A 27476-nucleotide genomic window follows, 5' to 3' on the forward strand; every position below is an offset into this window, starting at 1 on the left:
GGAGGTTGAGAAAAAGGAAAGAGCTCGAAGTGAATCCTAGACGTTTGGCTTACATACTCAGTGGAGGTTGGTGCCGTTCACTGAGATGGGGAAGACGGTGGGAGTACAGGTGGTAAAGGGGACTGGGCGGTGGAAATCAAATCGTTTTCATTGATTTGGAAATAGCTAGTTTAAAGCCAAAAGAGATGTCAGATAGATAGGAGGATTTGAATCTGTTGCTCAAGGGATAATTTTTTAAAGCAGAGTCAATGAGACCACCCCTGGAGAAAGTATAGATGAAGGAGAAAAGAATGGTCTCGAAACCAAGCTCTGGGAGTGGCTAGAGGAGAATGCATCAGTGAAGGAGGCTGGTGAGCAGAAATCAGGGAGCCTGTGCTGTGATGGAAATCAAGAAAGGAAAGGTTGTCAAAGAGGAGTATTCACTTCTGTTAAATACTTATAAGACATTCAATAAGAAATGTTAACATTGTTTTGTTATAAATAACTGAAATTATTTTTAACTGTGAAAAAATTTAGGTCCTAAAACAAATGAAAAGATAGTAACGGGGATACAAATTAGGCTGCGAAATGAATTAAAAATGCTAAAAGTTGTAAATCCCAAACGTATAACCCTTGCTCTGGATATGCTACAAATCTTGGCTGTCGACAGTCTAAAAGCCATTACAAAGCTTTAGTCACTTCCAGTATTCACAATGGCCATAAAGTCAAAGGGATCCCCAAGACCACCCCAGGCTAGATGATTTTCTAGGAGGACTCACAGGACTTAATATGTTAGTCATACTCAAGTAAGATTTATTAGAGAGAGAGGAACCACAGCAAAGTCAGCAAAAGGAAAAGGCACATGGGGTGAAGTCCACAGGAAACCAGGCACAAGCTTCCAGGACCCCTCTCGTAGTGGAGTTGCACAGGACAGTCAGTTCCTCTGCCAGTGAGTTATGACAGCATATGTGAAATGTATTCTGCCAGGGAAGCTCGTTAGAGATTCCGTGGGCACGGTTTTACTGGGGCTAGTCATGGAGGCACCCTCTGCCCAGCATGTACCAAAATCCCAGGCTCACAGAAGGAAAGCCAATTCAGCATAAACTACACTGTGTACATAAACAGTTTAAACATGGTGAGCTACTCTCATTAGTCTGAGAATGGTGGGAACCTTCCTGAAATCTGGGTTCCCAGATGCCAGCCACGGCCAGCCTTGCAAGCAGGCCTTTTTAAGCCATCTCAGGACTGCTATGCTCACTCTTTTTTGTAAACAGGCCAAAGCCCAGGGAAAATACAAGCGTTGTTGGCACTATGACTACATCAGAATTTCTCTGGAATGGGCATTTGTTTAATAAGCTGTTTCTAACATATTCTAAATCATTTGGATAGCTAGTAAGCTAAAATTTTTGTCTGTATGTATTGGGAGACAGTCTAGCATATAATAAAATAATCATAGACTGTGAAATTTGACAAATCTGGCTTCTCCAGTCATGGCTCAGCTTCATACTCTTTTTATACCTACATTTCTGGTAATAAAACATACCATTTTGAAGATTCAGTGATGTATGCATACACTACCTAGAATAGTGACTGGCACATGATGGCCATTCAGAAATAGTGGTGGCATTGATGTTAATCATTGCAATAAGAGTTATTTTATTATTGTCTTTCTTGGGTTAGCCATGCCATTACTTTTCTTGGATTAATCGATTGTTATATCCACTCTCCTGTATTTTTACTAAATGGCTTTCAGTTTTTCAATTAAAATTTCAGTTGAACAGTATCAGAGGCATTTTAATAAAAAATTTTACTGAGCTTGATTAGTTGATGAGAAGTAAATTGCTCATTTTTGATTACCACATTAACTCTTTCTGGCCATTAGGGTACCATTTAGTAAATTACCTCTTTTAGTACAGTACTCAAAATGTTACCCAAGTGACCGGAAAGAGTTAATAATACACCAACAGGCTGAGCTCTTTACTACCTTCTTATTATTAGATCAGTCTCATTATATTAAATGTTTCCCTTCCTATAATTGTCATTTTCTTTAAAAAATGAAATATTGGATACAGTTATTTATTTTTAATAGACCTTATAAGCTCAATGAAAAGTATGTTGAGTTCACGCATATACCTTCTAAGGGGATTTAAAGTATCAGTGTTCACTATATAATATGCGAAATAAATCCGATGTGGATAATAAATGCACCTTTGACAGTGCACAAGAAGGGCATTATTTCCCAAGGGTACAAGTGATTCCCTGATTATGATCTGAGTACTAAGGAGTCATATTAATATGCCTCCCTAAGTGCTTGAGCACTAAAGAGAGTTGTGCCTCGTGGCATTGTAGCAGGTAAACTTTCATGTGGGCAGGAATCCTGCCTTTTAAATGTATACATTATCAGTCCTCCTGTGGATGTGTTTTTATTGCTAATTCTAATACAGCTTTTAATTATTCAGGAGTACTCCTTACTTTCTTATGAATAAGGGCCTGCAATCTGTTCTTAAAATTATATCTCTTGCTGGGCGCAGTTGCTTGTGCCTGTAGTGCCAAGCACTTGGAGAGGCTGAAGTGGGAGGATTACTTTAGCCCAGGAGTTCAAGACCAGCCAGGGCAATATTGAGACCCCTGTGTCTACAAAAAATTTAAAAATTAGCCAGGCATGGTGCCACATGCCTGTGGTCCCAACTGATGTGGAAGTATCCCTTGAGCCCAGGAAGTCGAGGCTGCAGTGAGCTGTGTTCACACCGCTGTACTCCAGCCTGGGCCATAGAGGAAGACCCTTTCTCAAAAAAATACCTGCATACATACATACATACATATATACATACATATATACATATATACATACATACATACGTACATACATACATACGTACAGCTTTAGTCAGATATCTTTCCAGGTGACCTGGAAAAATTGTTGTTACCATCTTGGAAAGAATACTTGACTCCTGAAGTACTAGTTTTTGCAATATAAAAGGTTATCTTTTCATTGATACAGTGTAGTCTGATAATCCGTGACCCACTTAGTGTTTACTGTGTTGTCACTGAATGTGTAACATTAAGTGCTTTCAGTGATACAAAACTAATATATGTCTGGCTTGCTCGTTGATTCAATAGACCAGGCGTCCCCAAACTTTTTACACAGGGGGCCAATTCACTGTCCCTCAGACCGTTGGAGGGCCTCCGCATACTGTGCTCCTCTCACTGACCACCAACGAAAGAGGTGCCCCTTCCTGAAGTGCAGCGGGGGGGCGGATAAATGGCCTCAGGGGGCCACATGTGGCCTGTGGGCTGTAGTTTGGGGACACCTGTAATAGATACTTCAAGAGCTATGTGATGTGTACTCTGAGAATACAAAACATCAAAGAAATTCAAGTTTGTTTAGGGAGATGATTAATGATGATGTCATAGTACAATACCATTGCAGCTGTAAGTAAACCATCCATTCAGAGGAACATGCCAAGCTCCTTCAGCAGGTCAGAGGGAGAAGCAACCCAGATTGGAAGGAGTCAGGGTTATTTACCTCTGGGAGATGAGGCTGAGCTCAGTCTTAAAATGGGAGTCATCTGACTATTTTTACCCAAGAAGACAATACAAAGACACAAAGTTGAGAAAAGGGATGAAGGGCAGAAGGCTATTGCTGTAACCATTTCTTGTTGTTTATTTCATGTGCAAAGCAGAAAGCAAGGCTACATAAGTAGAGAGACATCAGGTAAGGGATATACCATGGTTTAAATTTGCTGAGATTTTTGTAACCTAATTGGAAAAGGGAGAGTAATGTGTGTACACAATGAAGACAGCAAACAATTCGTCACTGGAGTTCATTATTCTATATATTCTTCCCCAGAATCCATATGGGAGATAGTATTATTTCTCTTGTTTAATATATAAGAGGTGGTTCCTTCGAAATATTAAGTGAATTCCCTGAGGATTCAGAGAAGATAAGTGATGGAGATAAAATTCACTTCTACAGAATTCCAAAATCCAAACTTGCAGAGATACTGAACAACTTGCCCAGGATTATACAGTAAGTGGCTGAGCAAATTTTCAATTCAAATCTTACTTCCCTGCATGAGGACAGTATTGGAAATGGGTTTGCTTTAAGTGGAAGGCAGGGAGTAAGCATGAGATACCCGAGGACAGTGGGTACATAAGCCCCTGGAGGACAGAGGGAATAAGCGTGCATGCTCATCGACTCTGTATGCTGCCAGCAGAATTACGAATAACACCAGCTTTTGCTCTCAAAAGTCTTCCAGTCTGGACAATATGCTCATCCTAGGTATAGAACATTATGCCAAAGTTGGTTTTGCGCCAGCTGCAACACAGGGTCCAGTTTGAGAAGTACATAAAAATCTGGATTTGAAAAGCAAGACCAGATTATGTTTTGTAGTTATAATTGGACGGTCACTGATTTCACAGTGATGTATTCTTAGAGATATGCCAAAACACAAAATGGATCTTTTTTCTCTTATACTATATAGCGTATTGTCGAAGCAAGCTGAAACTTGGTGGATGATTTTTGTTTTATAACAGACTTTTTGGATGTATTAAGAGTCAGTGTTGCTGTGGTATGGACTTGCACTTTCATCCTCAAATTCGCCCAATGCAGAGATTTAGCCTTTTAATACATGTACGTGGAAAGATAGTGTGGATTATAATAGGAAAACAACAACCAAGCTGTACGTTTTCCTCAGATGATTAGACCTGTCTAAGGAAATCCTCTAGAGAGTTTCAAATAGAAATGTGTTCATCTTTACTCTGGAAAATAAATTCTCAGTAGGACTGCTTACTGATTTTCAAACTGTGACCTTCATATACATATTTTAGTATATTTTGATATTTGTTCTGAAATCTTTGTTGGTATTTCTATTGAAAAAATGAATTATTGTGATTATTGTATTCTCCTCACAGATTCTGGGTAAAGGCAGAATACTTCTAAGGCTGTGATTTGAGCAAGGGGGGAATCTTTTTTTTTTCATAAAGAATTTTTATTGTGGCTGGGAGTGGTGGCTCATGCCTGTGATCCCATTGATTTGGGAGGATGTGGTGGTAGGATCACTGGAGCCCAGGAGTTCAAGACCATCCTGGGGAACATAGCAAGACCCCTATTTTTACAAAAATTAAAATTGAAAAATTGGCCAGGTGTGGTCGCATGCACCTGCTGTCCTAGCTACTCCAGAGGCTGAGGTAGGAGGGTTACTTGAGCCCAGGAGTTTGAGGCTGCAGTGAGCTATGATTACGCCACTGCACTCCACCCTAGGTGACAGAGCGAGAACCTGTCTCAAAAAAACACAACAGAATTTTTATTGTAATGGCATTTAATCCGTAATGAATATGATAACCATTATTACATTATTATATGTTACTAATAATGGTACCTACCTTTCAGAATCAATGTGAAAATTAAATGAGTTAAGATACTATTAATTTATGTGAAATGTTTAGAATATTTACTGGCACACAATAACCTCTATACAAGTATTTTTATATATATTTTATTTATTTTATATTCATATTATCTATTCTTGTATTTTATATTTATTGGCTTTACAACAATGGAGAATTCTGTCCAATATGTAGAAACTCCAAATGGAGATTGAGATAAATGCCACAAACAAATAAGGTGTATTTTTATTTACATTAGATTTGCACAGATTAACTAGATTGTTGTTTCTGCTGTTAGTAGTAGTATTTTTCTTTTCTATTTATAGCAAGTCTTCCTTCTTAGTAGATCAAGTTTGTAACTTGTAATTATGTTGGGGCAACCAGTGTCAACTGGCACTGTCCAGAGAAAATCCATTGAGATTTGTAAGCCATTCTTATAAAATTAACATGCAAATAGCTTCTCAAGTCTTTTCTTCCATCAGTGTGGCCTTGTTCTAGCAGTAGGACTGAAGACCATTGAACAGGAATGTCACAACTAATGCCTTTACTGGACACCGGAGCAAAATAGCTGCCAATAGGCATGCCATGCCTTTTCGCTTCAGTGAAATTCCAGTTAGAACTCTTGAGAGGTTTCTTAGTGGTTGATGGCAGCTCACAAGTGGGTCAGAGGATCACATCCTGGCTGCCACAAAAAGTACACACTTTTTTTTTCTTTCCTTCTGTCAAGACAAAAAAGCACTGACTTGCTGAAAAAAATAAGCAGAAGTGACTGCTACTCATCTTCAGGCCAGCCACCTATGTTTTCCTGCTTTGATGGCTTAGTGGAACCCTGGGCACATATAAATATTTTATATTGTTTTAGGCTTCATTCCTCAGCATGGAGCCTTTTTCTGCTGGCTCATGGTGAAAATTTCTGTGAAGTCACTCCGTCTCACCCCATATCTGTGAAAATTTCATCTGTTGCCTCTCTTGCTATCAGAAAGCTGAAGTTTAACTCATGTAACTATTAGATACTTCATTTTTTGGTCAGATGGAATGTTTTAAATAGTTTTTTACTGTATGTCAGGGAGTCGGGATTTTTTCCCCCTTGTTTGCTTTTTATGCATTCAGTGATTATTCACTAAAAGTCGGACAGTTGGCAAGATATCGATATGCTAGGTACCCTAAAGGAGTGTCCAGAAGAATGAAAGACATAACTACAGTTAACTGTGTGTTTCAGTTAAGAAAAAATAAGGATTTCAGGGAAGTACAGTGTGGATGAAGTGTTAGGAGCTCTGATAGTATCTGCCATTTCTCTACTCTGGAATATCTTTTCTGGCTTCTCACTTTTCTCCTGTTTCATCCTCTTTGCATTCTCTCAGTATCCTGTGGAACTCTTACATAAGTCAGTGGCAGTGGTAGTTTCTTGACTCGGTTTTCAAAAAGGCAAGCTCCTGCAGTCAGTTCATCATGAACTACAATCTGTAATTGCAGGATCTAAATTCTTACTTTATAAATATCATTGCCATCTCTTTCTTTTCTACGTAAGATCTCTCTCTTGTCTAGTTTAATCTTCTAATTACGTACTTTGAGGTCTTTTACCAGCTACTTTATCTTTCTGTTTTATGGTCCATTACTTCCTAAACCAAATTCTCAGCTTCAGTCAAGTAAACTATTTATTTACCATTCCTGGAGCAGGCACTTTGTTTTCTCCTATTACTTGGTCTCTACACTTGCAAACCCTTTCCACTTGCATGTAAAATGCTCTCCTTTCTTCTCACTGTGAAACCACCTTCTGCCCTGTTCAAAACTTTTCTATGATACCATCTGCATAATCTCCTTGCCTACAGGAATTCTACATTTTCCACATGTTTAATTATTTAGCTATGACTAGTTACTTAATGTTAATTTTCTATTAGGTTTCTGTGGATACATTTGTGTCCCTGTCTCTGTGTTTTCTTGTATGCTGCAGCGTGTTAAGTTTCTAGGTACCCCATATGGTGTTCTATGAATGTGCACTGAAATATATTTGTATGTCCATGGAAGATGATTGATTCATCTTGCTTCTCACGGACTGCTGTTTTGGGGAGTATCTTGTTTGTAATCTTCCCAGTGATTTTACTATGTGTTTATTAAGCAAGGCCTTTAAAGCACTTGCCATTTGCTTTTGGCTGTTCTTTTTGAACAGAGTAAAAATGCTCATAGAGCGTGACAATTGAATGCTTAAATATAGAAGTTAATTGGTCTAATACAAGTTTTTAGATAGTGTTTTTTAAGTTTGCATTTCAGGCAGGTGTTCAGGCATCCACATCTCTCTTCTGTTTTACCAAAGATATACCCAGGAAGATTTTGAAGAAACAAGTTATTAGCAGTTATTTATTGAGTGCCCAGAGACATAAGGTATTTGGCTAAATGCTGGGAATACGACAGTAAGCAAATTCAGAAAAGGAAGCTTATAAGCTAACAAGTCACATTAATGAAGTGATCATACAAATAAATGTCAAGTCACCACTCAGGTCACTCAAGGAACTGATACTTCAGCAGAGATTTGAAGGATGAATGGCACATATCTGGGGACAGAGGAAGGAGAGAAAGAAAGAAAATACAGGTAAAGGGTAGAGCATATGCAAAAGTAGCAGGAGGGAGGATGACATGTTTGAGGAATTGGGAGAAGATGATTGTTGCTGGAACAGAGCAAAGCCGCATCATGCAGAGGTGAGCTTTGTTTAAGGATTTGGATCTTTGGCCACAAAGCAGTAAACATTGCTGGGAGTTAGAAAGATGTGACCAGATTGTTATTTTCCATTATTATTTGATTACCATATGGAGCAAATTGGAGAGTACAGGGAGGTACTAGTGTGGTTGAAGTGGGTGGGAGATGGAAGATATTTAGAAGATACCAATATAGTATGAATGTAAAGTGAAGGAAAAGGAGGTTTCCAAGATGACACCTACATTTATGATTTGCAGGAAAGGATGGTCGGTGGTACCACTTTCGGAGAGGGGGTTTGCTAAAATAGAACAGAGTTTGGGGGCTGAGTAAAGATCCTTAGTCCTCATGTGAGCATTCTGAGACTGAGACATTTTGCAGGATTCAAGTGGATCTATCAAGCCATTAGATCTATGGCTGAGTGGCTCAAGGGAAATGTCAGGGCTATGGATATATATTTTAAAGTGATTATAATGTAGATGATAACTGATGCTGTGGGTATAGATGAGATTGCTTAAAAAAAAATAAAGCATAGGGTGAGAAGCGAGCCCTGAGTGATTCTATATTTCAATGGCTTAGTAAAGGGGGAGGAGCCTCGAAAAAAAGCATGAGAAGGTACAAGCAGTGGGGCAAGGAGGAAGTGCTGAGAGATGAAGAATGCAGAGTCCCTGCAGGCAACAGAGGAGACCATTTGAAGAGGGACCTAATCAGTGGTGTAGAAAACCATCAAGGAAGATGAAAAATAAAACTTGTCTGATTGATTCATTTACATGGAGACCACTGATGATCTATTAGTAACTTCTCTGGAGCGATAGGAGTGGAAGTCAGGAGTGAGCAAGGAGGTGGAGACAGTAGAAATAGAGAACTCTTTCAAGAAGTTTGGCTATTAATGGGGAAGAGAGGAATAACATGGTATCTGTATGTTCAGGGAATATTTTAATTTTTTTTAATTACAGAGAATTGAGCGTGCACAAGTGTTATTCAGAATTGGAAGGAAGATACTGGATGTGTAAACCCAGTTTGTGATCGTCAGCAACCATAAGGATAACTCAAATGATACTAAATTTTCATACTGCATTAAAATTTCTCCTCTAAGCACAGCTATTAACTTCATTCCTTTATTCAACAAATACTGATTTTAACACTTTCTATGTGTCATGGGCTGTTCTAGGTTCTGGGAATATAACTTTGTATAATATTTACCGAGATGAAGAAGATTCGGTGTGGGTGAGATTGGATTTGGAGGGAAATTGAGTTTGTTTTGGACGTACTAAGTTTGTGCTGTCTTACAGACACCCACGTGGAGATGTCAGATAGAGTGCTGGAGAAGCTGACTGTAAAGTATAGCAGATGTGAGGACAGGGACCTTAGTGTCTTCATTGCTGTATCCCCAGCGTCTAGAACACTGTGGATGTGCGCAGTAAATATCTGAAGAATGAGTTAATGAAAATCATATAATAAGTATGCAGCCTTTAATCATGAATTTGTAAAACCAAAAATACGTAACGAAAACATTAGTGAAGGACTTTTAAGATGACCTAGTACAATAATAAGGAAATTGTTCAGTGCCAAGCCTCTTCTTGTTAAAGGATATAGACCTAGAATCACGCCAAGACTTATTTTCAGAGATTATTTATTTTATGATTACTGACACACAGTGTATAGGAATTCTTGGCTTAAAATGGATAAAAAGGATATATTGTTCCCTAAATGCACGAGAGTAGAATCCCTAGATGAGAATAATGTTGTGTAGAGCACTTTAAACAGTGTGCAAGAAATATTTTAGGCCCATTGTGGTGGTTCATGCCTGTAACCCCAGTCCTTTGGGAGGCTGGGGTGGGTAGATCACTTGAGCCCAGGAGTTTGACATAAGCTTGGGCAACGTGGCAAAACCCCATCTCTACTAAAATAGGAAAAAGTAGCCAGGTGTGGTGGTTCATACCCGTGGTCTCAGCTACTTGGGAGCCTGAAGTGGGATGATCACTTGAGCCTGGGAAGTCGAGGCTACAGTGAGCTGAGATTGCACCACTGCACTCCAGCCTAGGCAGCAGAGTGAGACTGTCTTAAAAAAAGAAATATTTTAGCAGAATCATAAGTATAGGTCTGGATCCATGCTCTGTTGAAGAATTGAGAGCTAGTTTACTTAAATGAAATTTGAAAGCATATCAAATTATAAACCTCTCAGGACAATCATTGCACATACCTACTGTGCATCCTGAGTCAGTGTTGCATCTTGGCTGTTTAGAGGGTAGCAGCGGTTCTGTTTATACTTCAAAATATTTCTCTTGCTTGTGGAACTCTTTATCACTTATTTTTTATTTTTATTTTTATTTCATCTGCCCACCTTGACCTCCCAAAGTGCTGGGATTACAGGCGTGAGCCACCACGCATGGCCTTGGCTGTTTTTTGTTTTGTTTTGTTTTGTTATGTTTTGGAGATGGGGTCTTACTATGCTGCCCAGGATGGATGTAATCCCTTGTGATGTCAGAATACACTCTGTCTCACAGAACCTTTGTCATGTTCTTCTATTTCTTTTTTTTTTGTTAACTATAAAATATTACATAATTTGACTTGAGCACTGTTCCTAATACACATAGAGAATTTATCTTGATACTCAGTTTACTATGGGACAAAAGTAAAAGCACAATAGAGAATAGGAAAGGGTAAATCTAAGACTGACAAGAAAGTTTGATTTGAATTTAAACCTTATAACCTTAGCCCTACTTGGAGCTTTTGTTCGTTTTACCTTCTGGTATATGGCATTTTTTTCCCCGTAAGTTATTATGAAACCATGGGGCAGGGGTTGGTGGAGGGAGTAAGAGGGACTAAAATTCAAGATGTTTTACAGAAGAAATTGCTAACAAAATATTTGTTTTCACCAAATAAAAATTTCACTTAAAAAATATCCAGTGATCTCATATGTCTCACCAAGGAGTGAGAAAACAGACTGACAGAATGGCATCAACAGTGTGTTGATAAAGCACCTACTTCATGTCAAGATACAGGCTAGGAGTTGAGATACCTTAGTGAAAAAAAATAGATGCAATATATATACATATATATATATATATATATATATATATATATATATATGAAATACGAAATACACATATATATTTATGGCATCCTTTTTTTCATATGTATATGTGGGTTCTGCTCTCCTAGAACTTAGTAATTTTGCAAAGGTCAATGAAGAGGAGCTGCATATGCTAACAGAACTCCTAATAGAAGGAACCAACCTAGTTTGGAGGATCAGGGAGGATTTTCCTGAGGAATCAGTGTTTTGCTCACATGTGAAACACATGTAGATCATTTCAGGCAGAGAGAGAGAGAGTGGTACTAAGGTTAGTATTTACTGAGCATTCACTGTGTGCCTGGCACAGTTTTAAACACTTTCATTGTATTACTAAGGTAGGTTCTATTACTAATCCCATTTTACAGATGAAAAACCTAAAACTCAGAGAGTTTACATAACTTGCTCAAATTCAAACAGTTGGTAAATGGTTTCCAGAATTCTAGCTCCAGGAAGTCTGATTTCACAGCATAAATTCTTAACCTCTATTTTGATTTTTTAAAAGCATGGTGTTTTTGAAAAACTGAAGAACATCTAACATGACTTAACAGGGCAACATCAAGTGCTGTCTTATGGGTTTGCAATTTTGGACTTTATCCTAAGCCATAGAAAGTGATTCAGAGTTTTAGATTTTGTGTGTGTGTGTGTGTGTGTGTGTGTGTGTGTGTGTAGAAAACAAAATATTTTTGGACTTCCTTCATTTCCTTAAAACCTCAAAATAGCAGAATGTTAGGAAATCTGTCATTTGTGCAGCACATGAGCATCTTTAAAAAACATAATCATCCAACAATATACTGAATTGATTTTTTTTTTAATTATAGGGTGGTACAAACATTTTCAATCATGTGATTGGTTAAGGAAAAAAAGTTAGATGAGAACTTTTATTGAATCCATGCTATTTTGTAGGAATTTTGCTAGTGGCTTAACATACATATGTAATGAAGAGTACGCTGTATTTTCATGCCAGAGAGTTCAGTACTAGCAATTGAGCACTTAATATGATGGAGAAGATTAGCAAACATGTTTTATTGCTAAAAGCCCACAAGCTCAACCACAAAATCTGGTTTTGAATAACATTTAATAAGCCATCATTAATAAAATAGTAACAACAGGCCAGGCATAGTGGCTCATGGCTGTAATCCCAGCTTGTTGGGAGGCCGAAGCAGGAGGATAGCTTGAGGCTAGGAGTTCAAGACCAGCCTGTGTAACATAGCAAGACCCTGTCTCTACGAAACGTTTTTTAAAAAGTAAGCCTGGTATAGTGGCACACACTGTAGACCTAGCTATATGGAAGGCTGAAATGAGAGGATCGCTTGAGCCCAGGAGTTTGAGGCCTCAGTGAGCTATGATCATGCCACTGCATTCCAGCCTGGGTGACAGAGACTCTGTCTCCAAAAAAAAAAAAAGTAGTGACAATCATAAACAGCAGTTGTCATTTGTTGAGCACCTACTTAGTTTGAGAGTTATGATACCAAAGCCAGAATCGAGTATTTTATAATAAAATCTCTTCCCTTTTTTTGGTAAAGTGAGTATTTATTTTGTGCCTCTCATCATGCCAATGGTTTTCTGTTATATTTTTGGCTATAAGGTCATATTTATTGGAACTGTATCTGTGGAAATTCTTAGAGTTCTGGCTGTAGGGGAATTCTTTAGCAGAGGATTTTCCTTTGTTTCTGCCAAGTACCTGAGGCACAGCTTATCTGGGACACTTTATTCCTCTGCTTGAGATTTTCAGACACAGGTAATGTAAATTTGGTGGGCAAACCCATTTGAGGGCTACCTCTTGGTTACAAATTCTTGATGGAGATGTTTTTCTTTCCCTACCTAAAGCCGAGGTCAAGACAGGCAGGTTTCTTCGTGTTGCTTTATATAAGGTAGGTTTATTATCGTTTCCCTTATACTGAGAGTGCAATTCTTTGGGAGCCTTGGTTTATGGAAGGGTTCTTATTAAACTCTCTGCTTTCAAACGGATACGCCCTGAGCTTTATCTTCACCCCAGGATTCCATGTACTCTTTAATGATGAAGCTCAAGGTCAAATTTTGGCTTCACCCGGTTTTTGGCCTCTTAGTATACTTTACTTTCTTAGAAACTCAGTGATATGAGTAAGAGTGATTCTATAAAATTTTTATTCTTTAAGGTTAGTAGGAGAGTTGTTCAGTGTCTACTTCCCATATCACTATAAATGAAAGTTACAGATTTTGACTATACATTAGGCTGTGTAATCCTCACAATAATTGTGGTGGTAGATGTTAAGAACACAAGGATTAAAGAGGTTTCTATGACTCATCTAAGATTGTACAGCCAGTAAAAGTTTGAAATGGAGTTTGATCCCAAGCAGTCTAACTTTGGAAGCTATACCAATGTTGGTGACATAATAAAGGAGTTCCTAAATGAATCTAGCTTGTGATTGACCTGTGACATTCCTACTAGAAGAAACAAATATACCAGTAATGATTCAATGGATGCATGGATGGATGGATGGATGGATGGATGGATGGATGGATGGATGGATGCATGGATGCACGGATGCACACATGCATGCATGGAAAGAAAGAAGGGAGGGAGGGAAGAAGGGAGGGAAGGATGTGTGTCAACATAGAGACCAGGAGAACGAATGGCACTACAAAATATATTTGTTTGAACTCCTCCAAATTAAATAGGAGGAAGAGGGAAATTCTTGTGTCAGGAGGTTCATGCAATTATTCTGCTGCATCGGTAGAGTTATAGCTTCTATTTTGAGGTGACATGTATCTTCAGAAAGTTTAGTTGTGTTACCTGTGGTTGGTGTATGTTGATTTTATGAGTGAAGTAATAAGAATGGATGAGCACAAGGAGATTAGCATTCTACTTTTAATAACCTCTAACCGTCAACAGGTTACCAAGGCCTCATCTAGGCTACTGTTCCCTTATCTTTAAAAACAAAAGATCTTTAAAGTCTCATCTTTTTTTCACCAAAAAACTTAAAAAATTGAAATAGAACTTATTATATACATATATATAATAAGTTCTATTCATATATATATGTAAGTTGTTGATAAATGCTTTTCTGGTGGTACTCCATCTATAGAAAGGATAATTTTCCAAGTAAGTATTTTATTTTTAGTTTGTATCAGCTACTCTGTTTTAAGTGTTTTACATACTGTCACTATAGGATAGTCAGATATGAATCTTTATAAAAGTAATTTTCTTTATTAGGGCTTATTTTATTCTTTGGAATACCAAATCAGATAATATCATCAATTTAATCCTTCTGGATTAAGTAGAAGAGGGAGGTTGCCTTTTATTTTTATATTTAAGAACCATAATATTGTATAGTGCCTTTTACTTCAAGGTGTTCAGGTGAGAATGTTTCAAAAAACTAAAATGAAGGGAAACATAATATACTGTCAGTTTTCCTCTGAAGGATTCCCGACATTTCAAGTAAATCTGTGAGTTATCAGATTTCAGTTTATAGTTTAATAAGTTGATACAGCTAATAACAAATATTGTATTCAGAAAGGCATATACATGTAAGTTTTTAGTTGGTTGTGCAGAAAGAGAACAGCATTCTTCCCCACCCTATTCTGTTTTCCTCACCTTTCCAGTTTCTACTTGCAAGGCTTTCTCCTAGATCCCTCCAGCACAGCACTGTGGATTTTTGTTTTGTTTTGTTTTTGAGACCTCTACAGTTGCTTCCAGCTTCATTTCTAGCAGCCAGAATATTTTTTAGATAAAATCTGAATCTCAGTTGTCTCTTGCACAAAACCTCTCCTGGCCTACCAGACCCTGTATAACTTGGCTTTCACCTCTTTCCAGTCTTGTCTTGTTCTGCCTTTACCTCTGCCCTCTGGCCTTTTCCTGTACCACAGTCTCCCTCCCTAGTGGTGTTACCCAGTCAGTTCCCTCTCTCAGAAGACTCTGCCTCTCTCAACTGGTACGACTTTCCTTTCTCTGTCTTTAGATCGCAGCTTAATACAGCTCCACAGAGATACCTTTCCTCACTGCCCTTTTTAGATAGCCCACCAGTTTTACTCCATTTCTCTGTCCTGTTTGCGTCTTGCCATAGCAATTACAGTTGATCCTTGAACAATTAGCAGGTTAGGGTGCCACCTCACCTACACACAGTCAGAATTCTTCGTGTAACATTTAACTCCCCAAAAAGTTAACCACGAATAGCTTACTATTGACCAGAAGCCTTACTGATCAATAGTCAATTAACACATATTTGGTATGTTGTACATATTATTTACTGTATTCTTACAATAAAAGAAACTAGAGAAGGGCCAGTGTTATTAAGACAATCATAAGGAAGAGAAAATATTTTTTTTAGATGGAGTTTCGCTTTCGTTGCCTAGGCTGGAGTTCAGTGGCACAATCTGGGCTCACTGCAACCTCTGCCTCCTGGGTTCAAGTGATTCTCCTGCCTTAGCCTCCCGAGTAGCTGAGATTACAAGCACACACCACTACACCCAGCTAATTTTGTATTTTTAGTAGAGATGGGGTTTCTCATCTCTACTGGTCTCGAACTCCCGAACTGAGGTGATACGTCTGCCTCGGCCTCCAAGAGTGCTGGGATTACAGGCATGAGCCACTGCACAAGGCCGAAAAAAAAATGTATATATATACACACACACACACATACATTTTTTTTTTTTTTTTTGAAACAGAGTCTCGCTCCATCGCCAAGCACCAGGCTGGAGTGCAGTGGTGCAATCTTGGCTCACTGCAACCTCTGCCTCCCCGGTTCAAGCAATTCTGCCTCAGCCTCCTGAGTAGCTGGGATTACAGGTGCACACCACCATGCCCAGCTAATTTTTGTATTTTAGTAGAGATGGGGTTTCACCATGTTGACCAGGATGGTTTCGACCAAGTGACCTTGTGATCCGCCTGCCTCGGCCTCTCAAAGTGCTGGGATTACAGGCGTGAGCCACTGCGCCCAGCCAAAAATATTCTTACTGTTCATCAAAAAGGTCTTCATCCTCGTCATCTTCATGCTGAGCAGGCTGAGGAGAAGAGGGAACAGGAAGGGCTGGTCTTGCTGTCCCAGGGCGGCACAGCAGGAAGAAAATCTGCATGTGAGTGCCCCTGTGCAGTTCAAACCCCTTTTGTTGAAGGGCCAATTGTATTTTTACTTTGTTATTTGTTTCATTTTAATTTTTCTTTCTAGAAAAATTGACAGCAGGGGCCATGTCTATTTTGTGTACTACTGTAACATTTCCAAGCACACAGCAAGTAAGTGCTCTACAAATATTGTTGAATCCTTGACTCAATTATTTACTGTTTTGGGGGGGATTTTGTTTGTTTTGTTTGTTTTTTGGAGACGGGGACTTGCTCTATCACCCAGACTGGAGTGTTGTGGCACAGTTATGGCTCACTGAAGCCGCACCCTCCTGGGCTCAAGTGATCCTTCTGCCTCGGCCTCCCGAAGTGCTGGGAGTACAGGCGTGAGCCACTGTTTCTGGCTGACATCTATCTTTTTATCAGTATTTTGCTTCAGTTCATTAAAGTAAGTTTTACTCTCTGAAAACCCACAAGTTTTTATTCCCCAAGCAATTGAAAATAGTCTGGAAATGTGCAAAGAAATAGGGAATCCTACCAGAGATTTACTTTGTCCACAAATAATCCTGAAAATGGACAAGTTACTTATGGATAATCAGAAGTGTGTCCAAGAGTTAATCTGTTTTTTGAAAAGGTTCTGCATAATCCCGGCTCTAGTTAGCAGAGGTCCCTTCAAAAGCTATTCATATTGGAATCTGTGTATATCTGAGTGCACATAACTAAAAGTCTTTAATTGTAACATGTTTGTAGAATCTGATCGGTATGTTAACTGCTGAATTAATCCTGTTTTCTAAATCTTCACTATGCATATTTCTACAAAAGAAATATCTCCTCTTCCATTTCTAGATGTACCTCACATGATTAATTCTCCTGAGTAAGCAGAGATCTTGACCTGTCACTTCTTACATCTGCCTATTTGTTTAGCAGAACAGAAAATCACAGTAAAACAGAGGACTGGTACAGGTGTTTGTGTTTGCTTTACAAACGCTTTTCCCTCTTAGTACAAAACACAACGCAAGCTCTTAATTTTAGATTTTCTTAGGTTTGTTGTAAATAGAAAGTAGAGTATAACGTTTTATAGATTTATTTCTAAACTGTGTTATGGTTACTTTTCTTATTGTGCTTTTTAGCAATTTGAGAAATTGCGTCTATGCTGTCATGAATATGAATTCATTATTATTAAATGTTAATGAATAACCGTTCAGAATAAAATGACGAGCCTGTGCACTTTCACTCATATAATGTCCCAGCCCGTATTTTAATGTTTTGGTTTTTCCATTTGTTTTTTTCCACATCAGCTTCTTCATCTGGTCCATCAGTTACTGAACATCCCATGTCGCTCCACCCCATCCCATCTTCATGACCGTCAGAGGAGGTTGCTAAGTGCTAGTGTCATGGCCATATGCTAAGCACACTACCAGCTCTGTCCAATGCTCACTTCTGCAGTTTTCATTTGAGTCCAACCCTGTAGAAGGAAAATGACAACTTTCAGTTTTCATAGTTTGACTAAACTGTCTTTTGGTATCATGTGAGGAACCAAAATCTTATTTTAAACTTGCTCCTTGATAGCTCTTTGTTTAAAATTTTCTGGGAATATTTTATAATTACAGATTCTAAGGCATGGGAAAGAAATTAAGTGCTTTATTGTAGCCACAGAAATGGTTTCCTTTTTCTAACCCAATCATTTGCCATCTCTCTGAAAAGAAATTCCCAGACCAGATATGATGGCTTGTGCCTCAAGTCCCAGCACTTTGGGAGGGCAGTATGGGAGGATCACTTATGCCCAGTAGTTTGAGACCAGCCTGGGCAACATAGTAAGACCTCCATCTCTACAAAAATAAAATACAAAAATGTTATCCAAGCATGGTAGTGTACACCTGTAGTCCTAGATACTTGGGAGGCTCAGGTGGAAAGGATCGTGTGATCCCAGGAGGTGGAGGGTGCAGTGATCTATGATCACACCACTGCACTCCAATCTGGGCAACAGAGTGAGACCCCATCTCAAAAATAAAATATTCTCTTCCCATACCTGATCAGAATAGAAAAAGAGACCAACCTTGACTTCTGTTCAGAATTTCTCCAATCCAAACCCAGCTTTTCCTCATATTATGAAAATAGGAGCAGCCTTCAGTTGCACAATATTCACAGTAAACACATGGTTTTAGGAACTTGAAGAATCTTCATGTGTAGAAACCAGACTCTTAACTCCAACACAGATCACTAAAGCTTTAGAGTGAAAAACAAGGAGTGCACAGACCGTGCCTCTGCAAGTCTAGCTGGGGAAAGGAAGACTTCCATGACCCTAAGAGGCGCTGAGCCTGTCGGGTCTGGCATTCATTGGTTAATCATCTGATGTACACATTCTACTCCAGTGGTGGCAGATGTGTGACACATTTGTTAACACTCCTACCTCTAATACTTATAACAGATAACAATAATGGATCATCGAATCTCGGCCTTTTGGCTCAGATCAAGTATAGTATCTGTTCTTACCAGTGTAATAATGGATCGTGGCAGTGTTTCCTACTGAGTGCAAAGACAGTCATGGGATCTTTCTTAACACAGCAGTCACTTTCAGTTGCCAACCTTGTTTCAAAAAAGAAGCATCAGCACTCCCTGAAATCCTTCATAGTTTTTCTTACTCTATTCTTATGCTATCCATCCCCTCTTCCCACCATGGCAACTAGACTCTTATTTTTATGATTGCTTTATGATATCTTTCTAAAGAACTGTCATTTACTTGTACCAAATGGAAAACAGAGATGATGTGGTTTTTTTCTCTCTTACTTGGCAGTCCAGCAGTAACTTAACTAAATGAGCAGTAGCCTTTTTAAGGTAACATAGAATTTTTAAGTCTGTCCCAGATGTAATTCTAATATGTCCAGTGACACTGCAGAAAATTTAAATTTCCCCAGAACTATGTCTTATTCTGGGATGTGTGCATGCTGGTAGATGTTACAGTCAAGTAAAATGTCAGCACGGTAATTATAGACCAAAAAAGTTCACTTCAAAGAATTAATACTGTTCAAAGGCAAATTCACGATTTGGAAACTCACAATTTAAAAAAGCATTTTCTTTTCGTTCCTTTCCATTCAAAGATGGGTGGAGTAGTTACCATTCTAAGATGAAGTCTATAATAGCATAAAAATCCCTCTGGATAAGAAGGAGTGTGTTGTTTGAGTTTTCCAGCCCATCTTATGGGATTTCAGAACTCTTTAAGCACTTAGCTTCTGGTGTTTTTCGGATTAGGAATGTGCGTTCTTGTAGAGAATTAGAAGGCAAATGTTAGGCTTGTCAGCATCTGAGGACCACAGAAGCAGTCCACCCATTGTTTGAGTCACGCTCCCAGGGCCCAGCACTTTTCACTGAGGAGCCTGCTTTTGAAGTGTTTTCTTTGCTTAATTTTCTCCACCTTTGAGATCCTTTCAGAAGTATTTTCTTTTAAAATATCATGCATTCTTCTTTAGAAGAATTGGTCTTTCTAATAATACAAAGAAACATAGGATACTTGTAATCTGTCAAGTATGGCTAAAAACATTAGGGCATTAAGGGCAGATAGAATGAGGTTTGTGGAAGAAGTTTGGCAGTCTAATTATAAATCGACTCTTTTTTTTTTTCTTTTTAATTTAGTCTGACTGTAGAGAACTGTATCTAGGCAAGAAAATAAGAACTTTTGGTTTCATTTAAAAATTGCAATTGGTTTTTCATACGTAATGGAAGATCAAAATGGAAATTTTTCTTTGGCATTACAATTATATATTGGAATCTTACTTGTATATGAAAATAATTGAAGGGCTAATAAAAGTTCTACTCAAAACCAATGCCTGTTATTTTATGCTGTTACTTTTTAAAAATTAACCAAGATGACCATAAAATTGTATGGAAATTTTAAGTTTTAAAAAAAGTCAGTATAAACTGTTTACATGGGTTTCAGGAAAAAAAAAATAGCAATTCCTAAAATAGTTCTTGTAGTCATATGCATGTATGTAAATGGATTTATGAATTTAAATACAGGATTTAAGAATTAGAGTATACTCTGATTCACAAAATAAATGAAAAGTAGCTATTCTTACAGACCTGTTTGTTGAGATGTAATCCACAGAATAATTACATAAATTGGTTCACTGTGCATCTCTCTGTTTACTAAGACTTAACATTAGGGTCGCAGTTCCTGAAGTCACACTCCTCTTCTTTTTCTCAACTGCTATAATACGTCTGTGTCCTTTCTCTCAGGTGGTAGCATCTTTTACAGATGTTAATTTCAGCATCTGGTAGGCTAGTTCTTAGTTTTGTTCTATGAAACCTTATTCTGACTTTTAACTGTTAGTCTCTGATGCTTGCTTAAAATACTTCTTTTTGGGTTTTCTGGGTGTTCATAACTAGAGACAAGTTATTAATGCTTCTAACACCGAGGATTTGTGGAGGATCTTCTATCACTATGAATCTGTCCTCCCTTAACGTGAACTATTTAAGGTTAAAATAGAAGGTATCTGTTTTTTTAACCTCAATACTTAATATAGTGCTTAACACAGAACAGTTACTGAATAAGTGTTTGTTGAATGAAAACATGTCCTGAGGTGTTGGGATTAAGAAGGAAAATATAGTCTTTTCAACTTCTACCAGAGGGGCTAAGCAGTACTTCAGTGAGTAAGCCAGTTGGGAGATGATTTAGTTTCTGTTAAAAAAAAATCCTTGGCTGGGTGTGGCGGCTCATGCCTATAATCACAGCACCCTGGAAGGCCAAGTTGGGTGGATCACTTGAGGTCAAGAGTTCGAGAACACGCTGGTCAACATGGTGAAACTCCATCTCTACTAAAAATACAAAAATTAGCCGGGCGTGGTGGTGCATGCTTGTAATCACAGCTACTTGGGAGGCTGAGGCAGGAGAATCACTTGAACCCTGGTGATGGAGGTTGCAGTGAGCTGAGATCGCACCACTGCACTCCAGCCTTAGCAACAGAATGAGACTCCATCTAAAAAAAACAAAACAAAACAAAACAAAAAAACAAAACACGAAGATGATAAAACTGTCCCTTTTACACAGAGCTCTCAGTTCAACTTTTCTGACTCTGATTTTTGGGCTCCTACCTAATGTTCAGTTCATGTTAATAAACATTTTTCATAGAAATATAACAGCAGTGGTAGTAGGATAACTAAACTATGTGAAGAAATAAATACATGGTCAGTTACATGAATTTGCATGAAGAAAGAACTTTCCAAACTGCGATGATTAGAAAAGGCCCTAATAAAGTGCAATGAATCTATTATAAATTGTACAAAAGACAGAGATAATAATGTAGGAATAAAATTTAAATTGTAAATATAATGTCATAAGGTGCAACCAAACCATCATTACTATTTTATCTGACTTAATGTGATTCCCTGTTCATTATGCAGACCAGTGGAATTTGATAATTGTGTAGTAGTATTCTAAAGTTGCATCTTTTACTGTATTTAAAGTTAAATGGGCTATGTGCAGTGGCTCACACCTGTAATCCCTGCACTTTGGGAGGCCAGGCTGGGAAGATCACTTGAGGCCAGGAGTTTGAGACCACCCTTGGTAGCATAGTGAGACCCCAATCTCTACAAAAAATAATAACCTGGGTGTGGTGGTACATGCCTGTAGTCCTAGCTACTCAGGAGGCTGAGGGAGGAGGATTGCTTGAGCCTGGGAGGTTGAGGCTGCAGTGAGCTATGATTGCATAATGGTACCACTGCACTCCATCCTGGGTGACAGAGCAAGACCTTGTCTCAAAAAAAAAAAAAAAAAAGTTAAATAATATGTGTCATTTGGAAGCGACAATACTGTTAATCAGCTTAGGGGCTGGCAGCAGCTTTTCTAGTGTTAGCTTTTTTCCCCCTTTCTCCTGTCATGACTTAAAAATAATAACTTGCTGAGCATCGTGCTCACTCTTGTAATTCTAGCACCTTGGGAGGCTGAAGCACTTGTGGCCGGGAGTTCGAGACTAGCCTAGGTAACATAGTGGATGCCCTCCCTGCCACTATCTCTAAAAAAGAAGGAAAGTAACTGTTGATTTGCTTTCTAGTAGTGGGTGATGTTTGGAGTTTCCAGTGACTGCTAACCCATTAATTCTTCATTTATTGAACACCTCCTTATGTTTCAGATGCAAAGATGTACAAGGCTTTGTTTCCTACTCTCAAGGACCTTTCGGTCTAACTATGTGATATTTAAACTATTTGATTTCGCATTAGTTGGACCTCTATTGGAATTCGGTTTTGCTGTACCATTCTGAAACTTAAAGAGTGTTCTGAGAGCCACCAAGCTAATTAAAGGATTAGAAAATGAGACTCGTGAAAAGAACTCAAGAAGAACTGAATTATTTAACAGAAAGGAGAGAAAGCTAAAGGGACATATATTAATCATTTTTGAAGATGTAATGGATGATGACCATTTACTTCTAGTGTTGGGAAAGGAAGGAGCGGATTAAACTGTAGAATGAGATGTTAAGGTTAGACTTGAGCATCTAAGAACACATGAATTACTTTAATATGGGTCCTCTTAATGAATGTAGTCTTGACACTTTTAAAGGGTGTTTTAAAATTACATTAAATATATTTTGTTTTCCCAAGTGAAATTGTGACTGAATTTAGGGATTAACAGAGAAAGAGTGTTCAAGTTTCTCTAGCATCTTTCAGAAAATTATAGAACTTCATTAGGGAGAAAGCTAACACTCAGTTCCAGGACATACATGATACTGAATCAGTAAAAAGCAAATGGTCACAGCAAGGGCAGTCCTCTTATGAGTACCTCCTGATTTGGTTTTTATAATATTTAAAATTTTTTTGTTTTACTTTTTAGACAGGGTTTCACTGTCTTGCCGAGGCCATAGTGCAAAGGCTATTCACAGGTGTGATCATACATAGTACACCCTTGAGCATCTGGGCTGAAGGCTTCCTCCTGCCTCGGCCTCCAGAGTAACTGGGACTACAGGCAGGAGCCACCACTCCTAGCTGTGCTTCTATAATCTTAATAAATCATTTAGAAAATTAAAACTCATTTACTAGAGATAAACTTAAGAGCATGATTAAAGTTTATTTTTAAACAGTGTCGTATTCCCTTGCCCAGCATATTGCTAGGGACGATGTCTACTAAGAGTTAATGCCTCCTCTCATTTAGATTTGAAAGGCATTCTTGCTGTTAGCATTTAGAGCACTTTTTCAAACCACAACAGCTTGATAACTTGGGTTAGTATTCTAAACCTTCAAAGAAAATGGAGAGTTAGAGTCCATCTGCTTTGTGATTTAACTCTTTTCAAAGCCTCTGATTTTTAAGCCCTTTCACTTCAGGTGCCAAATTTTCTCAAAGCACAAGACCCCATAACACAATCTTCCTCTCTGCCAAATTATGTCTGTTCCCTTACTATACAACCACTGAAATCTAGCCTTCAGTAACATACTTAGAAGGTATCTCAGTGTTTTTCCTCATGAAAACCTTCTGTGTTGTATTACTTGTGGCCAATCTTAGAAGTATATGTACATACGTAGAACCTGACAAAAATTTATTCCTTAGCTAAAAAGGAATAATAATTTCTTCTCCTCCTGCTTAAAAACATTTTAAATATAACAAAGGCTTTCTAATGACCAACTGGTTTTTATTTCTTCTTCATCCTTCATCTGATTAATCTCTTGTGTTTTTCTTTCTCTCATTTGCAATGCCAAAGCTCTACTTGTACTTCTAATATAGGAAAAAGGCATGCTTGCTCAGTTTAAGTATCCCAGCTTTTGCCAAGAGATAATTCACCTCATCCGATCTGACCATCGACTTGACAAACTCAAGTTTAATAGTGGAATTGAACAATTAGTTGAACTACATTATCCTTGTAATTCATATTTTACCAAGAATACACTTTTCTGCATGATAGTAATATAAATGCACCAGGAAAAGAGAGAGCTGAAACTTAACTTTTACTGGGTGCTTACTTTGAGCAAGCCTGTGTGCCAGGCAGTTTGTATATTTGTATTTATGTGTGTGTGTGTGTGTGTGTGTGTGTGTGTGTGTGTGATGTTTAATTTGATGTTCATAGGCTTGAGGCTTTGTTATCATTAACCTTGGTTTACAGATGAAGACTATGTAACATGGAGAAGTTGCATAACTTGCCCAAGATTTTAGGATTAAGTGGCAGTTCAAATGCTGATTTACTTAAAAGTCATAGAGGAAAAAAAAAATCATCAAAAGAATTCTGAAACAAAGCCCATGTCATCATAATCCTGAGTACTTGGAAGAGAAGGGGCAGTGTTGAATTTGTCTTTTTGCAGCTTTAATTTTCTGTTTCCATTTCTGCCCGTTTCTTTTTAAGCTTCTTTTTTTTCTTTCACATTATGTACATTTCTCTAAAGCCAGAATAATGAGCAACTTGAAAGGTTAAGGAAAAGAGGGGCTAGGGAGGCAAACTATTGTGGTCTCTTAATTTTTCATGCCTGAAGCATACAATGTAGTAATATCCATCGTCTTCCAGAAAAAAATCAGTGAACCTGGTTCCTTACTTAACTCACATTAATGACCATGTGAGTGCATGCTGGAAATGTGTAGTAAGAAAAGTAAGGACATAATTAACATAACAAGCTATTCTAATAGAATTAGCCTGTAACTGAAGGAGGCAAATGATTCCAAATCATTCTGTATTGTTCAGTACATTTTTTTTTGTATCAGGCATAAATTTAACTGTATTGCAACCAGTGGCAACCTATCATAGAGGTTTGGGTTTTTTTAAATAAAGAAATGCTGTTTGAATCTTGCTCCTCCATTAACTGTAATACTATTTAGTCTTACTTAAAATATTATGCTTATACAGTAGGCATTCTGTTAGCATAATTCTGAAAAAAAATTTAGTTGCCTAGGAGTAGCAGTGGATGCTTAAAAAAACACACATTTTCAATATATTTAAAGAAAAGGATTATTTATATGGCTTAGGGCTTAAACATTGATTTGGGGCCTAAAATACGTTTAAAACTACGTTAGAAGTGAAATTTTGGCCTGGTTCAAGTAGGTGCTCAGTGAGTGAGCACTGAATGAATGTGCTGATAAATAACTAAACAGCCATACACATAAATACCATGTCAAGGAAGATTCAGTATCTGAAGAAAACCAAATGCAGGTATTAATTTAAATGCACTTATATGGGTTTTAAATTGTTGCCCTTCAAAATGAAATAATGTATTTATTGATCTTGATTTGTAAAATCTGCTTTTTAAAATTTCCAAAAATTAAATTGAAAAATTTAAGTAATCTGCCACTCTCCGGAATTACTTTTTTTTTTTTTTCCTACAAACACTTAAGATTGTTTCTAAAAGGATAACTTCCCAGGTCCTAATTCTTAATGCAGAAAGTAATAATAGTACTTTTCTTTTTGTTTAGTCTCTTTCTCTGACCAAATATGCCACCAACTTGAGTCTCATTGTCCCTAGCCCATTAAGAACAAGAGAGGTTTTACCCCACTTCCCAGCGCTTTTCTTAGAATGTGGAAATCTGGCTAGAAGGCACAACAACCTCCCACCTTCCTAGTAGATCAAGGATTCCTATTGTCAGATGCAGTGGGCATGAAAGCAGCAATTTTACAGCACAAAAACTCCAATAACATTTACTTCGGTTGGCTGAGATTGAAATGCACACAGGCACTGCTCAGTCTTGGTTGCTTAAGCACCAGCTTCCCTTGGCTTTTTGCCACGTTGTGCATTTCAGAGACAAGTCCTTTCAGGAGAAAGCATTTTGCTTGTAACTTGCAGTGGAGTAAACAGACCATTCAGGCATAGTTTATTGCATTACAAACTCAACTATGCAAACTATCCCAGAATTGAATACAACAAAGTAATTAGTGAAATCATTTGGTCATGAGAATTCATAAGTAGGAACTGTCCTATTTAAAACATAAAATGCTTCTTTTCTAAAGAATTATTTAAAACTTTATATTTAGAGAATGGTAGCTTATATCTTAGAAGTTTTACTTACATAGTGAAGCTTAAGGTCACCAATTTACGAATGTCTTCCTCTTCCCACTCCCCTGTAGCCAACACTTTGTTGAATTACTTTGGGAAATCTTAAGAGAGCACCCACATGTTACAAAGCCAACACTGAAATGACAGCGACCCACTCCTACGCAGACTGAAGTGTCGGCATATCAACCCTATGTTACTATATAAAGAATAGGCAGAAACAAAGCACACAGAAATAATCTCAATAGCCTGACTCATTCTGAACTAGGTAAAATATGCATATACTTTGTGGAGTCCTTAGAAGACAGGCAAGGGAAGGCAAAAGGGCTGTACATTAGGTTACCCTAGAGGCAATATTCATTTTATCAACAGTTCATTCATTCCTGCAGCCAGTTTTTAAAAGCATACATCTAATGTGTACTAAAAACCCGTTGCTAAATATGGTTACCAGGCATTTTCTTCTTCTACAAGATTGTCCTAGGTTCTGTATTAGGTTTTCTTTGTGGGGCTTTTTTTTTTTTTTTTTGGAGAACTTTAAAAGTTACAAAATCTCATGTAAAATATAAATTAAATGACTTTTTCTACTTAACATTATATCTGATGATTATCTGTTTATAAACCAATCCTGTTTATACTAGTCAGAGCAAACTGCAGATTTCAAAAGGATATTATCAAAAGTATGCAAAACAGTTAGCACATTTGTTAACTGGGACCCTATTTATTGTTTCTGTCCAACTCAAATCACTTTGTGGACTAAGTACTTTGAGCTTCATTAGAATCGTTAGTGTCTGTAAGTAAATTGTGATGTACTTGAATTTCTACAGTTGTGTTTATTTTTCACTTTTTGTCCAAATAAACCAGGGCTCAGCTCTTAACATTTTCAAATACTCTTTTCTATTTAAAAAAGGAAAAGGGCCTTATTTGAGCTAATAGATGAGCCTCATTTCTAAGGAACCCTAAGGAAGACCCTATCAATCCATGTGCTAATAGTCGTTCTTATTGATGAACTTGGCCCTTGCTCTGTTGATTGGATTTGCATAGTCTCTAGCCTGTGGTGCCTAAAGAGAAGCCCAGGGTACATTTTGGAGTTGAAGTTCAAACCACATAGCTTCCTTTTTGCATTCCACAGATTCTAATCTCTGCTCTCTCCCCAACCTCCAGCTGCTGCACTGTCACCAGCCCAGCTGAGATTCAGAATCACTTTTGGTGTTATTTATATGCCTCAGAAACACTTTTACCTAGATGTCTCTACCATTCATATATGTTTACACTGATTTCCTTCTGAGTAAGTACATAGGACTCAAAATGTCTAACCTGTCTGTTGCTCAGTTGCAGTCCTGGTTTATTTCTGGCTTGAT

General features: G+C 37.9%; 1 protein-coding gene and 1 pseudogene across 19 annotated transcripts in view; both read left to right on the forward strand.

Moving 5' to 3' along the window:
- The window catches only part of TENM3 (teneurin transmembrane protein 3), a 2726163-nt gene that overhangs the window by 2453174 nt on the left and 245513 nt on the right, over positions 1-27476 (forward strand). The window lies entirely within an intron of this gene.
- Positions 18612-18723, forward strand: LOC120363880 (U2 spliceosomal RNA; annotated as a pseudogene).

Source organism: Saimiri boliviensis, chromosome 3 (assembly GCF_048565385.1).
Source record: "Saimiri boliviensis isolate mSaiBol1 chromosome 3, mSaiBol1.pri, whole genome shotgun sequence".
NCBI lineage: Eukaryota > Metazoa > Chordata > Mammalia > Primates > Cebidae > Saimiri > Saimiri boliviensis.